The 13,310-nt window shown below is 35.4% G+C and overlaps 1 long non-coding RNA gene across 1 annotated transcript; it reads right to left on the bottom strand.

The window, feature by feature from the left end:
- Window positions 1-2,718: 2,718 nt before the first annotated feature.
- Window positions 2,719-5,401, bottom strand: LOC130993494 (uncharacterized). The gene is made up of 3 exons (XR_009091681.1): window positions 3,669-5,401; window positions 3,082-3,157; window positions 2,719-2,974 (listed from the first exon to the last, which is right to left on the bottom strand). It is a non-coding gene; the product is annotated as an uncharacterized LOC130993494 (long non-coding RNA).
- Window positions 5,402-13,310: the final 7,909 nt, after the last annotated feature.

The following is a 13,310-nucleotide window of genomic DNA, read 5'->3' as shown; positions in this document are numbered from 1 at the left end:
CTCTAAAATATGTGGATTCTATCACTTTTAATCAATTTACGACTTCTTCCTAACCCATGTGTCGAAAAATAATCGGACAAGAAGAATGAGACGGAAAGAGTACATCTTTTGGTGTTGGCTTAGACTAGCAGTAAAATGGTTAATGTCTAAGAACAAAACATCTTGAATTTGAGTCTACTGATTAATGTCTAAGAACAAAACATCTTGGATTTGAGTATACTGTGACACGATTTTTAAATTTAAGTATTTAAGTATTAATTTATAAAAAAAGTTATACACTTTTTTCTAATCGTTACTAACATAATATATTTTTTACACTTCATATTTCATAAATGTACATCATAATTCACATATCTCAAACATATAATTTCTTTTGCTTTTTAAAGAATACACTAGATTACACGACAATAATTATTAAATTAAGTTAATAATAAATTATATACCACAATTATATAGGTTAAATTAAAACATATTTTAAACTTTCAAAAGTATATATTATAAGAAATCTAAGTATGAAACATATAACCATATCACGAAAATATAGAAATACACTAAATAATATTTCTTTTTTATATATAAAAAATGAATACAATATTATAACTGCGTCCAAATAATTATATGTATATTTTGATAAAATAGAAGTGTTGGAAATTTTAAAAAGAAATAACTAAAATATTTTTATTTAGTCACTCTAATGTATGTATATATATGAAGAAGATCAAATGAGTCCAAGTAAAGAAAAGTAATTTTTTTACTTCAGTAAAGAAAAATAAAATAAGAAATTAGTTCAAATAAATCATTAACACAAATTTAAAAAAAAATGAATTATTCAAAACAATTTAATAACAAACCTCAATCTTTCAAATGATAATTATATTTATTTTTTCCATATCACATATCAAATTAAAATTATTATCGTGATCTTTAATTTGACAGATATATTAAACTTTGGTCATTTGTGAATTTGTGTATTTTTTGAAATAAAGAAAGAAAAAGAAGAAAAATATAATTAAGATAAAATGAAAAGAAAAAAAAACTTATATTCTCTCTCCATGTTGCAAGGAATATGGTTACAATTCGGAGAATGCCATTTTTTTAAAAAGTATTTACAAAATTACCATCTAAATCAATTTAAAATTGATTTTAAATTGAAAACTTTCTTTTTAATATAGTATAGATATAGATAGATTGGTGAATGTTTCTCACAATTTTTTTTTAAAAAAAAATACATTGGTGGAAGCGTCGTCCTATAATTGAAAAATGTGAATTTGGAGGACCTACTAAAAAGTCTCAAATAATTTAATAAACAGTCATCATTCTTTCTATAGTTTTTTTTTTTGAAGGAAAGACGACTGAGTATATTAAATAAGATCCCGATGAATCAGGTCGAGAAGCCAACTCGAGAAAGTTGACTCCCAAATCATCACATCGGCACAAGAAATAGAGAAATTCACTAAAGAATGAGCTACACAATTAGCCTCTCTATGAACATGGCGGAAATCAACCACGCAAGCCTCACGAGCAAGACCAAAAGCCTCGCATAAATCAGCACATAAGCAGTCGGCACTCACTCGCTCATCATGGACGACGTGAACTGCCATGAGAGAATCGGAGAAAACCATAATAGGACCAAGATCTCTTTGAAGGCAATGGCCAATACCAATTAACATGGCTTGAAGCTCCCCCATGAGAGTGGAGGAAGTGCTTCCAATCTGCTGTGCTACTGCCATAATAGGATCACCCTTCCAGTTTCAAACCATGCAGCCCACACCAGCCACGCAGCTCCCTTCCCGTCGCGCCACATCAACATCAAGGCGAAGAAAGGTCCGTCTGGGAGGAACCCATCGACGATCTCCTTCCCGGGGAAGAAGACGAGACTCCGCATCACACTTACGGCACGACTCCTGGAAATTAAGCAAGAATATCGAACAAGCATCCACCATATCCAACTCTCCACCCATGGGGTTACCATGCTTCAAATCGCAAAGCCTCCTCCAAACCCACCAAAGGCAAACACAGAAAAGATCAATCTCATCATCATCCGCCACCTCAGCAATTCTGAAAAAAATCTCCCTCATCGACAAATAAGAGCATGGTTTAAGCCACTTCCACCAAGGGGAAAACTTCCAAAATCGTCTAACCTCAGAGCAAGAAATCAAGCAATGTGGCGATGAACCCCAATTTGCATGACACCATGAGCACACACCGGAAATAGGAATATGATGCCGTCTCAGATTCAAATCAGTAGCAATCCACTCGTTCAATAGGCGCCATAGAAAAATCATAATCTTTGGGGGGAGATTTCTGCTCCAAGCTACTTTCCACTGACGTTGCTTATCTAAAGTTAGCTATGAATATTTGAATATTCATTTGGTTTTCATCTAAAAAGTAATCCAACTGAAATCATAAAAAATTACACTATATAAAAATTTGAAATTTCTTTTCAAAAATTCGAATACTTAATTAACCAAATGGATTTAATTTTATCGCTTTGATTCAATTTATTTTTTGATTTTCTAAAAACTTCGTTCAACCTCATACTCCCGCTTAGGATAACGTCTGATTTCAAATTTTATTTCAAGGGTTGGTGAGATAGATTTTAATCATGCGTATGTTACATGATTCGGCCTTTCCTGTGAAAGAAGTTGAATTCAAGGAAACTAAGAAACATAATCAATAAATCGAGGGGTGTTTGATTCCTACAACCATACATTTTACCCTTATTAAAGTTCATGTGGGAAGGTGATCAATTGCACCCCTCCAAATAGTTCGTCCAAGGAATAGCTTGCTTCATCACTTTGGAAAAGCATATGATATGAAAATGCAAAGATATAAAATCTAAAAAAGAAAGCTCAGACATAGACAAAAATTGAACAAATTAGACCATTTACATTGTGTCTCATTTCATAAACATTTCGGGTCTTTCCTTGATCAAATTCGTATGGACCCACGAGAGCAAGTGTTTCACAGTTAGCTGCAAAAGAAACAACAAAATAGGACGAGATTCAATTGAATGCAGGGAAGAGAAAACTTGCAATTCATCATTCAACAGAAGGGATGGGCACGGATAAAAATATTCACCTTCTTTTCTTCACCTTGTGGCTCAACATTCACATCATGGATCTTGACAGAATCACATACAAGTTCAAGCCCATCACTGGTATTCAAAAGAAGCAGATATTATTATGAATCTGAAGGTCTGAGGCATCATATGTATGCAACATTCTACTTCATGTTAAAGACAAACAAGGCCAAATTCTTTGATTTCCTGACCGTGTCAAACGTGCTTGGAATAATACACAAAATTGCAAGATTAGATGAGCAATTGTAGATTAAAAAATTAACACCTATTCAACCTTTTCTTGCAACATATAAGTAGTGTTCCAAGAAGTTTAAGCTCTTGAAAACCATCAAACCCACCTAAAAACAGAACGCCCATTTTCTTCTAGGACTATCTCTAAACACTTAACAAAACTACGATTGGCCATTAAATTCATCAAAAGTTAGACTCGATACACCCAAAAAGAAGGTTAGAAAATGAGTAGAAGTGCACATAGACTGGGTGTGCAAGATAACACTGACAAAAATATTAAGAAATGAAAGAAAGAAATGTTAATCTCATCGCAGGCTGTTTGCAATAAACTCAATTTAAAGAAGGGAAAAATTACCTGAATTCGAGAGTGAGCTGCATAACTCAAGGTCTATTCAAACAGTTCGAATTCGAGAGTGAGTGCATAACTCAAGATCTATTCAAACAGTTGTAAGTGTACGAGCTTCCGAATTAATTGAAAATCGTCGGGATAGAGTTGAAAAGCAACTTAGGGGGACTCGATTGGAATTTTCGATCGTTGCACAAATTCCATTAGCTCGGATCGAATCGAAGCGGGTCAGTGGAGACGTAGTAAATCGAATCTATTAGCTCGGATCGAATCGAAGTGGGTCAGTGAGACGTAGTAAATCGAATCTATATATAGGAGACATTTGGTTTGAGGGATGAAAGAAAAGCTAAGTATAGAGATTTCTTCATTGAGACGAAAGGTTCTGATTTCATTGATATATTCAAAAGTTACAAATACAATAAAACTCTCTCACTATATATAGTATGCCTCGACTATCAAAACCCTAAAGCGAGAAAAATCAGCACACACTTTTGTGTGTAACAAACCCATTCACTGAGCTACACCTGTCCTCTAGGGAATGATCTAGAATGCGTTGCTCTATCATATGCTCTTCGCCCTGAGACGATTTTTCTTTCTCGTGCACCACTGCCAGATGGCATAAGTCTTGTTGAGTTGGCATGGAGGTTTGGCCACGTAAGTCAGCAGCTGCATAATGTGTTCTAACATGCCCCCTCAATTCGAGCGAGCGCAAAGGAACAACTTGAAGCTTGTTGCGAAGGCAAGTGAAGAATTGAACACTGAGTGGCTTGGTAAATATATCAGGAACCTGATCAAGAGAAGGGACATGAAGAACACGAATGGAGTTGGCAGCAATCTTCTCTCGGACAAAATGGATATCGAGTTCAATGTGTTTGGTGCGAGCATGCAGAATAGGATTAGTAGCAAGAGAAATGGTGCTAGTGTTGTCAACCCAAAGAGTAGGGATATGAGATATACCAATAGACAACTCTTGAAATAAAGAGGTGAACCAAGTGAGTTCAGCAGCTGCATTAGCAAGACTTCGGTACTGGACCTAGAGACCACATGTTGCTTCTTGGCAGCCTAAGAAACAAGATTACATCCAAAATAAACACACTTATTGTATTTGTAACTTTTGAATATATCAATGAAATCAGAACCTTTGTCTCAATGAAGAAATCTCTATACTTAGCTTTTTTTTTCATGGTATCAGAGCAAGTAATCCTTACATGTCTCTTGATAACGCTGCCTTTGTTATTTTCCTTATTTTCTTATGGGTGACTCATCTGATGAATCCACTGTTGGTGGATCTGCCTCAAACACCACAAATACAATGGTATATCTACATAGTATACCCACACCTACCAAACTTAAAGATACAAATTATCTTATTTGGAAGCAGCAGATTTTAGCCACTGTCAGAGGTTATGGGCTGGAAGGTTTTCTCACCGGAGCTGTAAAACTACCACCCATGTGGGTAGAAGATAAAGGTAGTAGATCGCTGAATCCTGACTATGGTAACTGGGAACGGCAGGACCAGATCTTGTCGGCTTGGATCCAATAATCTTTGACAGAAAGTGCTATGATTCTTGTTGTTGGGCTTATCTCATCTGAGTCGATATGGAGCGCTCTTGAAGTTAACTTCTCAAATCAGTCAAGAGCTAAGGTAATGTAGTATAAGTTACAGCTTCAAACTCTTAGGAAAGAAAATGTGAGCATGACTGAATATTTGTCTAAAGTTAAGACTTGTTGTGATCTATTGAGCTCTGATACCATGAAAGAAAAGCTAAGTATAGAGAGTTCTTTATTGAAACGAAAGGTTCTGATTTCATTGATATATTCAAAAGTTACAAATACAATAAAACTCTCTCACTATATATAGTATGCCTCGACTATCAAAACCCTAAAGCAAGAAAAATCAGCACACACTTTTGTGTGTAACAAACCCATTCACTGAGCTACACCTGTCCTCTAGGGAATGATCTAGAATGCGTTGCTCTAGCATATGCTCTTCGCCCTGAGACAATTTTCCTTTCTCGTGCACCACTGCCAGATGGCATAAGTCTTGTTGAGTTGGCATGGAGGTTTGGCCACGTAAGTCAGCAGCTGCATAATGTGTTCTAACAAGGGATAAGACATGATTGATAAAATAATCCATCTTAATCAAATATTTGGTTTGCATGATTGAGCCCGTGATTGATAACTCGGCCCGCATCTAGTCACTCAAATGAATGATTGTTTATCACCACAAAGTTAAGTGGATTATTTAATCATCCTTTCAATCCTATCAATCTTATCTATCTCATCCTCCAAACCAAACGCATCCATTGCATCCTCCGTCTCATTACAATATGTTCCACTTTTCATAATAGAATGTTTCATTACAAATATCTCATTCTTTTTTTGACAATATATTCTCTCTTTATACCTAATATTTAAACAATTTTCACCAATTCATTTTATCTATTTTCTACACATTTTTTAATCTTCATGCCCAAAAATGATGGAACATTTGTAATGGAACGTAGAGAATAGTATAATATAAAACATCAATTTTTTTCCGCTAATTTAATGGAAATTTTGCAATTACAACTTTAATTGAGGGTGTAAAAATGAGACTATGAAAAAGAGAGAGAAGACATGTGAGAAAAAAAAAAAAAACGAGAGATGCAATAGAATATAAGTTAGTCTAAAAATTAGAGAGAAAAGACGAGAGAAGATAGAGAAAGAAGGGAGATAATTTTTTTTAAAAGTTTAAATAATTATATCTTATTTATTTTAAACATATTTTTGATAATTTTTGTATTAAATTTAATATTGTACCCTGACTTTTAATTTGAAATGTATATTGAATATTTCTTCAACGATAAAAAAAACATGCAGTATAAATTTATATCTGGACAATATATGAAAGTAGAATTGTAACAATTTTTTTCCCACATATTTTCTTTCTCATCAGTTTTCTCCAACAAATTTCTCACTCATCTCTTCTCTTTTTTATTTTATTTTGTTTTGTCTAAAAGATGTTAAATTTGATTCAAGAAAAAAAATATCAAATATTATCTTAAATTAAAGTTCATAATAAAACCTTTAATTTGGGTGTACAAATCTATATATCACACAATTTTATCACCAAAATTTAAAAATTTATTTTTTATGATTTTTTTTTCTCTATCATTTCATTCAAAAAACTGTGTAGTTTCTCTTATGATGAGATATTCAATATGTTTTCTCTAATTAAAAATTATGATAACAAATTTTAATTCGATATATAATAAAAAATAAATTTAAGATTAAAAAAATATAGAAATTAGGAGTTTTAAACTAAATTATTTTACCTTCGCTCTCTCTTGCAAAAAAAAAATTGCATTATATTTTATGGTAAAATAATCATGTAATTTTATGGTAGCACATAATTTAAATTTATTGAAACTATTTATATTTTATTTGAAATTGAAAGATACATGTCTCATATTCAACCTAGGGATGTCAATCGGGCCAATTCACCGAGTTTCGGGTTAGCCCTATCGAGTTACGAGTTATTCGGGTGCGGGCTAATCAAGTTGGAAAAAAAATTCGAGTTAGAAATTTCCAATCCTAACCCTAAATGTTCGGGTTACGGGCTAGCCCAATGGGCTAATCAGGCTCAAATATTTATTTTTAAAAAATTAACTAATATATTTCTTTTGACAATATTATATTTATAATAAATAAATACACGTATAAATAAATAATATTTCACCATCGACTTACGTAATACTCCATCCGTCCACAATTTAATGCCCTACTTGCCTTTAAAAATTTATCCATAATTTAATGTTGGGAACCCCATGGAATATCTTGTTTTGTTTTGATGATACCAAAATCCTTAGGTTTAATATGTAATAGACTAGAACAGTTTTGAACTCAAGTGTTAGAGTTCGTTTCTAGTTTAGTTTGCGGTTCTGAAGACTGAACACTGAAGAACGGAGGACTGAAGACTGAAGACTGAAGTTACCAACTGAAGTATCAGTTGAAGAATCAGTTCGGAACTGATTACTTAATGTGTGCCCCGTGGACTCAGCGGACTGATACTAAAGTCAAGTATCAGTTAAACATTCTTCCTCGGACTGAACTTCCAACGTTCAAAGGAAGCCACGTACTCACATAGTACAGTCGCATTAAATGCAGAGATCTCAGGATCATCCCTCTCTGCAGAGGTCATTCATATTTGGTGGCTACTTTATCAGAGACGTCGCATCTCCTGCTCATCAACATAGCCGTTCTCACCAAACAAGGAACCTCGAAGATTGAAGCCTCAGCCCAAATTCAAAAAGCTCTCCAACGGAAAAAATCTTGAATACGTTCTCCGCCAACGGATCTATTCAAGATCTCTCCTATAAGTAGTGCTCGAGGATCACTTCAATCTTCACCGATTCAACAACATAAGCTGAAGCTCTGCCAAAATTGCTACTCAGCCCAAAGATTAACTTCCCCAAAGCTTGAATCGAAGAAGAGAATTCCAAAGCCAAAATCAGTCACTGCTGATTACACACATTCTCTTAGACCTTAGGTAAATATCTGTTTACCCAGAAGCCTAGGTCAAACTTGCTCCAAAGAACTTGTTCTTTGAAGTATAGTTGGCAAGTTTTCAAACCTCCTTTCGAGAGATAGAATCGAGTGTTTGAGTGTTTAGGAGTTCAGGAAGGTACTCTGACTCCGTGAGATCTTAGCACGGGTTGTGCTAGGAGTGATAAATCCGACACGAGTGAAGTGTGGGTACTGAAGAGTGGAATCTTCAGTGAAACGGTTGTGTGCACCCTGCAAGCACACGGTTCAGTTTGCAGTGCACCAGTTAAGCACTTGCGGAGTGGATTGTTGGTCTGATCAACCGACCGTGGATGTAGGAAGTGTTTTTCCGAACCACGTAAAAGTCTCTGTGTTATTTACAGCTTTCAGTTTTACATTCTTACTTGTGTATTTACATTTGATAAACTGAATTCTGATTAACTGCAAAGAGAAACCTAAGACTAACAACATGCTCAACCGAGGCTATTACGAAACAAAGTTATTTCCGTTGCGTATGATATCAGTCTGACTGGTCTATCATCTGATAGTCAGGAAGATTTATATCATCTCTGTTTTAGCAAACTCGACTGAAGCCTTTACGTGCATCAGTTAAGTTCGAGTAACTTAACTAATAACTCCTTACTGAAGAGTCTTTCAGTATCAGTCGTCAACCCTGTTTGGTCAAAACTCCTTTCAGTTAATAGGTGTCTTAGTTTGTTTGCAAAGTTTCGTTTTGATCTCTATCTTGAGATCCCTCTGTTTTTAGAGGAAAGAAAAATAGCTCATAGGTGTATTCCCCCCCCCATACACCTATTCGAGACCCTCCGGACCTAACATTTAATGCCCTATTCTGCTTTTTGTACCCTTTTACTCTTCTTCTTTTCCTATATTTACTACCATTTTCCACTAATGGACCCACCTTAAAACATCTTTATTATTTTTATATTCTATATTTACTATATTGTATCACTAGTGGACCCACTCACAACATCTTTATCACTTTAGTCAACTATCTTTATAACTTTAGTCAACTACCCTTATATTTCATCCACATCACATTTTTTAGCTTTGTTAGTCTCCATGCTCACACCAAAGTTGGACATTAAATCGTGGACGGTGATAGTAACTAATATGCAAGTCCTAGAGATATAAAGATGCAATATTTTTATTAAATAAGTATCATTTTTTAATTTTTATATCTAAATATTTTATGTTAAGCATTGGATTAAAAATACGAAATGATGAGGATAACTTTCTAACATTGAATTTTTAATATTGAATAAAAATACATTTCATAAACTTTTGAAAAAATTATTATATTATACTAATTTTTTTTTGAGGGAATATTATACTAATTTTCATATAATCAAGCGAATACATTATTTTCGGGTTAGCCTTATAGGATTTCGGGTTAGTTTCGGGCCGACCCTATCGGGTGTCAGGCAATTCGGTTACGGGCTAATCGGGTTGAAAATTTTCAGCCCTAATCCTCTCAGATTAGCGGATTAATCGGGTTAGCCCACAGGTTTTGGGCTGGATTGACATCTCTAGTTCAACCCATATCTTTCAACTAACCCACCCATAAAATAATAGTATAAATTAAAATTTAAATACATTTAAAAATAATTTTTATCATGTTTATTCAGATTACTTAGTACATATTCACTCACGATTTACAGATAGCAGAATACACCATGACTATAGCCTTTGAGTCCTTTTTGATATCCCAACGGAAAGCAAATAATGACTCAATCTTCCAACTTGTCTTATCGTAGATGGGCATAGGCTTTACCGCCAAAGACTCTTAGATCACAGTTTTCCCTCTTACTCCCATACCATCTGTAATATGGTGTATCAAATTCAATGACTGATGAAGGACATTTGTTGATAAGTATTGTTGCAGTAGAGATAGCCTCACCCCAAAGTTTCTTTGGTAATCTAAAATTCAACAACATACATCTCACTCTCACCAATATCAGTATAGTTTTCTCATCTTCTCAGCAACTTCATTTTGTTGTGGTTTCTAAAGTACAATTCTGTGTCTTTTCATACTTTTTTTCTTTGCAAAACTCTTGAAACTTATCAAACAAAAACTCAAGGTCATTGTCTATTATAAGAGCATCCACAGTGGGATGACTTGATAGCTTACTTAATTGAAGTTGGACCACAATGAGTAAGGAGGCCACAATGGGATGACTTGATAGCTTACTTGATCTTTTTAGTTTTGATTTTTATATTTTTTATTTAAATTTAATTGCACAATTTTAAATAACACAATTTATTTAAAAAACAAATTGTATTAATTTTAAAAACCTAAAAATTACATTAAAAAAAACCTAAAGACATAATTTAAGATTACTTAAAAAAAACCTAAAGACATTATTAAAAATTACATAAAAAAACCTATCTAGTCTCTACTGTTCCTTTGCCGAGCTAGGATCTCCGCCACCCGTTCCTTGTGTCATTCTAGCTGCTCCAGAGTCATGTCGGAAGTCTTCATGAACATAACCCGATCGTCATGGATCTCCCTCTTGAGGGCATTCTTTTGGTCGTATATCTCCATGATTCGGGTGATCTTGCTGTCGGACTTCTCAAACATCTCCTTGGTTTCGGGTGGAACCTCCGAGGCTTGCGATGCCGACGTCTTCCCCTTCCCCTTAGCCGTCCTCGCCACCGCCTTCGCCGCTTTGTTTCCAATCGGGCAGGAAGGCGTGATTTCCTCGCCCGACGCCGAGGTGGTGAAGTCGCTCGTCTTCGACGTCTTTGTCCTCTTGGAGGCATGCACGTCTCCCTCGAGGTACATACACTTGAACCTCCGGTTGGTCCGGAGCATCTTCCATGCATTCCAGTAGGTGAATGGGGCCGGAAGTGCTCCTAGCGGCGAAGATAGTTTGGGCCTTCTATCGGAGCATATCGTCAGAATGGCCGGAAGGCCACTTGGCGCACGTCTACACCCAGATATTTTTCCATAACTTCACCTTTGCACTCACTCGGGCCCAGTGTCCCTATATTTGGTGGTGTTTGAGGTTGGTGCTGATGAGGGGGTTCACCCGGTTGAGAATCTGTTGCCAATAGGCCTCCTCCTTTTGGTCGACACCCCGGATGGCATAGTTGGTCTCTTCTGTCCAAATTCAGACAATAAGGTCCGTCTCTTCGGGGGTGTAGGTGTGACAGGGGGTCCTTTCTTTCTCCGGCATAGGAGCCGACGCCTTTTCTTTGAAGGTCATCGCCTTCCGCCGCCCCTCTTTCTTGGGCTTCGACACACTGTGGGCGGGCGGTGCCTCTTCCTCCTCGCCTCTTTGATGAGGTTCCTCCTCCAAGTTGAAACCTGAAAAATCAGGATGATAATCACCGTGTTTCATCAAGATGTTCTTTACAAGTGTGTACAACTACTAAATCTTGAAATTCAAACGCTCCGGAAAATAGTAAACCAACAACTACTACTTGTGTATTTGGGCTATGGGTTATATGGTAAAATGATGAATTTATAATTATTAATTATTAGACAAGGAAGCTGGGGCACTCAAAGACTCTCATTTGTAAGAGGTCTTGAGTTCAATCCCGCCTGCGTGCGGGTAGTTTTTCCACCTTTGTATGGGTAGTGGTTTAGCATACATGCGGTTATTTTCCCATATTTGTGTGATGTAGAGGTCCCGCCCGCGTGCGGGTTGCTTATTTGATTATTTAATAGATACCTCTTGTCTAAAAAAAATCAATTCCTTCGTCCACCAATTCGTGTCGTAATTTGTCATTTTGGTCCGTCCACCAATTCGCGTCCTACTTATTTTTAATAACTATTTTCTTAAAAGTCATGCCCCTTTTCCACTCAACAAATAAACAATACACTTTTTCTTAAAATCCATGTCTAGGGGTGAGCATTCGGGCGGGTTGGGTTGAAACCGAACCGAAATACCCAACCCGAAACCCAAACCGCCTAAAAAATTTCGAACCAAACCAAACCATTTGACTGGTCAAAACCGAACCGTAAATTTTCGGTTCGGTTCGGTTCGGTTTGGCCAAAACCGTTTTTTTTTTTAAAGCTATAAGCAAAAATTAAAGTACTATGAATAAGCAAAAATTACCACATCTAGATAAATCCATTTACTTCTACAATCAAGAGTTTGTAAAAATTAAAGAACAAGCACAGAATAAAAATCTTATGTACTTTTGAATTTAATGTAAAGTGTAAAAATTCTAAATTTAATTTTTAAATATTTATTAATTAATTATTTAAAAATAAATATTTATTAATTATATTTTAATCGGGCGGGTTCGGTTTATAAACCAAACCGTTTTTCTCAAACCGAACTCGAACCGTTTTTTGGCGGTTTGAAAATTTTCAAACCAAACCGAACCGTTTTCTCTACATAAACCGAACCAAACCGCCCGGTTTGGTTTGGTTCAGTTCGGTTTGGCGGTTCCGATTTGGTTTTGCTCAGCCCTATCCATGTCCCCTTCCCCTAGGACACAAATTGGTGGACGGAGGGAGTATCAGTCAAAGAATATAAGCTATGAATAGAATTACTTTTATTTTAAGGGTGATTCTATTCATAATCCCCATTTTATTCTATATAGCTATTATTTAAAATAATAATTAGAAATTTACCTTATATTTTATTCTATGTTTAAATACGGGGATATAAAGAGTAAAATGAGACGATAAATAGAATCAACCTATTCAATGATGGGTGATTCTATTCATAGCCCCCATTTTACTCTTCATAGCACCATATATAAAATAGTAATTAAAAATAATAAAAAATTTACTATTTTACCCTCTAATTTGTAATAAACTAAACGTCAAGCTTCTCCCTGCCTCTTTCTTTGTCCCAAGAGTAGCTACAAGTGATTCATAAGTTTTTAAAATAGTTTTTTCTCAAGTTGAGGGGCATCTTACGACGTATACAGGCACCATGCAGAAATCCTAGATGATCTTTCTATAAATTTATTTTGCTGCTGAGAGAAAATATAGCTTAGGTTTTTATCTGTCAACTGTTTATCTCCAGATAGCAACTAGAAAATTTCTAATAATTGCACCAACCAAGAGGTTGTCTGTGTTTTTTATTATATTTTCTCTGTCACTGTTGTTGATACAGGGCAAGAATCTGAAGGTTCATACTATAC

The sequence above is a fragment of the Salvia miltiorrhiza genome, chromosome 7 (genome assembly GCF_028751815.1).
Source record: "Salvia miltiorrhiza cultivar Shanhuang (shh) chromosome 7, IMPLAD_Smil_shh, whole genome shotgun sequence".
Classification (NCBI taxonomy): Eukaryota; Viridiplantae; Streptophyta; class Magnoliopsida; order Lamiales; family Lamiaceae; genus Salvia; species Salvia miltiorrhiza.
Note: the sequence above shows the minus strand (reverse complement) of the source record. Positions and strands in the feature narration are given on the sequence as shown.